We start from the raw sequence: 5,060 nt of genomic DNA, 5'->3' as shown, positions 1-5,060 counted from the left end.
CTCTGGTACCAACATCTTGAACGGCATGGGCTCTGCCCCCAGGTCATGGGCCTCCTGGGCCATCTGCTGAGAGGGTGTCATGGTCGCTCTCAGGTCATGCCCCCACCCTGGGGGGATGATCGCTGTAAGCGGGCTAGAGATCTAACCCAGCAAGCAAACAGGAAAGGATGGGGACTGGATTGGTATCCAACAGGTCAGGGAAAAGGGGAAAAGGTAATATGGTATGGTCCGGTGTGGTACGGTGCATGGTGTACTCCAATCAATCTCTCACCCCACCTCTCTGGGTGACACTAAGGCAAGGACTGATCTACAGGTCTTCTTACTGATCTTCTTGGTTGTACTACTCCCTACTAGCTTGGGAGGGGCAAACTCGGTGGTTTCTAATCCAAAGGAAAAGGTAGATACATCCTCATGTACAGTATATATGAGAAATGATCAGGAAAAAATGATGAAAAATATCCGATGAGTCCCATGTGCTTAGGTGGACCATATGGGAAACAATCAATATCGGAAAAAAGAAGGGAAAACAATAATCAAGAAAACAATAAAGCAATAAATGATTTCCAGCCAAAAAATATCCAACTCTATCCATCCCCAATAAACTCCCGCTAATCATGGATCCTAATACTCCTAAATGACGCGTTTCCAACGGTACCAATATCGTCTAAATCGGTGCAGTGGTTGCTGAGATAAGTGAAATCCAATCTGAGTGTGGCCATGCTGCTGGGTGGGCATGGGAATTTGGTCTGTGGGGTCTGGAAATGTGTCTGGAAAAATTGAAAAAAAATCATGAAAGGCTAGGAATAGTATGTGAGGACATGTGTGATGTGTTTTGTGAAGTGGGGATGTGCTGGGATGGGGAAATTGCGATATTCGGTTTGTTTGTGCAGTACCAGCTGTGCCCACCTACATTGCAGCATAGATCCCATCCCCAGGCTCTACCATGAGGTCTCAGTTGTCTCCCACTCATGGCTCCCTGTAGGAGGATGGGCAGCAGGACATGACAACCTTCTGTCGTGCCCAGTCCACCTCCGGGTTGTGATGCAACAACCATGAATGCCCTATGATGAGGGACTGGCATCCCAGGTTTGTGACTGCAAAGCAGGCCCATTCTGTATGTTGCCCAAACGTCAGGAGGGCTTCCAGTTCCTCGGTTATGGCCCCATTCTCGTTCAGGGTCCCATTGATATTGCGGACAGGTATGGGCTGTGGGAGCGGGGTGGTCTCGAGTCTGTGCTTCCAGACGAACTCAGGGCTCACGAAGTTCCCAGTGGCCCCTGAGTCCAGGAGGGCTGACACTGATATGGAGGCGAGGGAGGTCAGGGCAGTTAGCATCACTGTAAGGTTGAGTGACCTGGGGGACTGTTTAGAGAGGACGTAAATGGCAGGTGGAGACACTGCTACTTCAGGTGTCAACTCTGGGTGTTTTTCACTTCTGTGGATGGAGGATGCGCTTTTCCTCCTTTTCTTTGCGATAACTCGATGGAATTTCTGCAATGGCACTGACTTGCACATGTTGCAGTATTTACATGGGTTATCTTCTGCAGGCAGTGTAGGAGTGCATAACAGGTGTGCTCAATTTCATGGAACCTTATGCAGCAAATACATCAAAAATTGGGCTCCCACCCTTGTACATTATTAGGAAAAAGGAATTATAAGGGGGGGGGGGTAATAAGAAAGAAGAAAGAGGGTTTTCGTACGAACCGAAAGAGCCTTTCCGCAAAGGAATTGGTTGAGATTTGGTGGAGAAATTCAACCTGAGATGTCCTCATGTGCGAAGTCCATGCACTTGACCATGACCATGGGAACAAGGTCAAAAGTTGACGGAAGAGGACGATTTTAGGGTCATTAAATCCAGAAAAATGCCCAAAGACTCAGTGTTGAATTTCACCCTAATCGGTTTGGTGGTTGTGGAGACATTCTGATTGTCAGGCATGATGGGAGTCATGGGATGATATAAACTATGCAGATGCTCACGTGCGAGCTAGTCTCAGTGAAATTCCAAGAGAATATGGGCTAGTGAAATGATACAAATGCTAAAGAAGTCATTGGAGGAGTCTTGGAATTATGGCATATTATTTGGTCCAAGTTTCCCTGTGCATGGATAATCAAGATATATATTCCATTACTGAGAATTCCCATTCTCAGTCAAATCTCCACCAAATTTCACAAAATCGGTATTGTTAGAAAGCTATGGACGAGGAGAGACGAATGGAATAAAGGGACGGAGTTTTGATGCGGTGTTTGGAGTGGTATGAGGAAGTTTGTGTTTTTCTTTTCATTTTCTTTTGTTGTTTGGAATTCTATTCTAAGCCAATGGCAGCCAAACCGTACCGCTGTTGTTGGTGGAGGCTTAGCTCAGCCGAACCCATATATGTACATAGTGATTGAAATGGAATAGACAATTCCCCCCTCTCCTTCCATTTTTGAAGTCTGTATACTTGGTGTGTTGTGAGCAGCCACTTGACTGGTAAGGGCAACAGAGGCCCTTAGGGAAATCCACCACAACAAGAAATTGAAGATTACTTAGTGTTACCTCAAGTTCTCCCCCTAGTTGATTTCACAGACCTGTCAATCGTCACACCCCTAGCCCCTACTTTCTTCCCTAATCCTTTGGGGAGTGAGTGAGAGTGCTTTCCTACCATCCTCAGAGTTTTGGTCTCTGCTCCCGCTTGCAGTGGCTGGGACGCTGCAAGTGGGCTAGAGATCTAACCCCCTAAATGCAAGCAAATTTGTGGGGAGGGAGTCTGGGATGTCTTAAGCTTGTCCTAGGTTCAGTCCGGGTGCTAACAAACAAAAAAACTCATTAAGAATTACGTACCCCTGGTCCGTCTTGGACAATTGTCAGGGATTCCTTATAATACTCAAGGAGTCAAGCTTAGAATTTCTTTCTACTTGGATCTCTCAGCGCTACAGTCTCTTTTGTAGTCAAAAGGGAGGTCGCTTTTCCATTCCTACGTGTACAGAGCTTTTAAACACATGGAATGGCAATAATGTGGAAAAACAAATGAAAAGAAAATATAAAATGAAAGATTGTTGTTACAGACACCATGTGGACTGTTAAGTATGGCCAATAAGTCCAACGGTCGATGTGGAAGTTCAATAAAAGAAAGACAGGAGTGATAAGCGGGCCATATCCACTAATAATTGCCATCCTCCACCAATTTCCACCATCACACCACACTCATCCATCTCTTCCTACCTGTATCATCCCTTCCTGACCTCTCCATTCGATTCCCCGGGTTTGTAGCTTTCTCCTGATACCAAATTTGTCCCAAATGGTTGAGATTTGACCAAGTGGTGGGCATGAGAATCATGAAATTTGGCCCGTGCACAGGTTTAGACATCCTGGAAAGTGTCCATGAGAGTCCCCATGTCAATTGGATCTTCATATGCATCCTTTGTGATTTTTCTAAATTTTTCTGAGCACTCCAGAGTGCATTTTGGTTGTTTGTTTACTTCGGTACAGCTTGTGATTTCCATTTTGGGCCGAAAACCAGTTTTGCAATCTCCCAAAGTACGGATCTTGGCTCCACCACACAGGACTTTCAACACCACCACCCTCACATGCCTTTCGACATTGTGCGGTGTAGGAATATAAAAGTTACAACACTAAAACAACCAGAAACCATCACAAAAAATTGGATAAAAATCATACAACCTCCATGGACCAGAAATAAAAATAGGAATAAAATCATAACTCAACAAAATGAATTGAAATAAAATATCGGAAAGATAATGAAGAACAGAGTCGATGGATTGAGTATCTACGCGAACTTTCAAGTCTAGGGATTAAAAGATGGTTCAGAAAACGAAGAAAAACAGCAAATAAACTCACATGAAAACAAAAACAAGGTTTCCTGTATCAAATAAAATATTAGAAATTCGTGGTAACGTGGGAAAATAGTTTTACGAACGTACGAAACGAATGACAAAGAGAAATCGGAAGGAAATCAAGGCATTCATATAATGAAAAATGGTCGGGTACAAGGAAAAGATGAAAGAATTGGAAATATTTATATGAGGAAAATAGGGAAAAATATGAATCTTTGTCGGTCTTAAAGAGTTAAAGTATAGGTCTGTGTTCGAAAAGATTTCATGTTAAAATCTGAAGAATTGAGGGAGAAACGGATTTAACAAGATTAAAACACACTTGCAGAGAAGACTGGCTCAAACATCCTGAGTTTGTGGTTAAAACGGATGAGCTAGAAATGCGAAACTAAAGAGTTCGAGTCCAGGAACGAGGCATAATTTATCCAGAATTAATTGTAAGAAAATGGATGAGCTAATGCCAAAGCAATCTGGAGAACCTCAAAATTAAATCTTGAAAAATTCATATCTTCATAAATAATCCTCGTAGTTTACTGTTGTTTATACCGACGGAAAGCTACACCCTTAAGCTAACAAATAACCCCATGACATGTGACTTAGAATAAAGTGAGTAAACAAGGGTAAACAAGGTCATGATGGGTGTTAGGCAATGCAATTGGCTAATTCCCACACCAAAACTTCCAGAAAGTTCTAGAAGCAGAATGGGATGCTGATCGCTTACATAAGAGGATTGCTAAGCTCAATATAAGATTACTCAGCAATGTAAATAGTAAAGTGACATGTGAAAACAGAGCCCTTAGGAAAGGTATAAAAGACCGCATTTTCTGGTCTGACCCCTCTTCCTTCTTTACTCCTCTCCCCTATGTGCTCTGGCTCATAGGTCATAAGGCGTCCTAATAAAAATTAAGTTTTATTAGTATAAGTGTGCAGTTCAGATCACATCTGAGTAAAAGTGATCAACCCTCAGTAAAAAATTAAGAAGAAGTTAAGAAATAGTGACGTTGAGTCAAGTCGGTTGGAGTCGCTCCGAGTTAAAAGTGACAAGACAGAGGTGAAACGACTAAAAATAGTAGGTCTATAGCGCGATTTTCGTGTGGAACAATCAGGTAGACAAGTGAATTGAACCCTGAGAGTTACATACACACACAAACAATTAGTAACACATACAAATATCAATACACAAAGCAACCAAAACGCTACAGTGGTTGAGTTAAAGTACCAATACTAAC

The sequence above is a fragment of the Cantharellus anzutake genome, assembly GCF_015039405.1.
Source record: "Cantharellus anzutake strain C23 chromosome Unknown EI90scaffold_103, whole genome shotgun sequence".
In the NCBI taxonomy this organism is placed as follows: Eukaryota; Fungi; Basidiomycota; class Agaricomycetes; order Cantharellales; family Hydnaceae; genus Cantharellus; species Cantharellus anzutake.
This window is presented reverse-complemented; position numbering follows the sequence as displayed.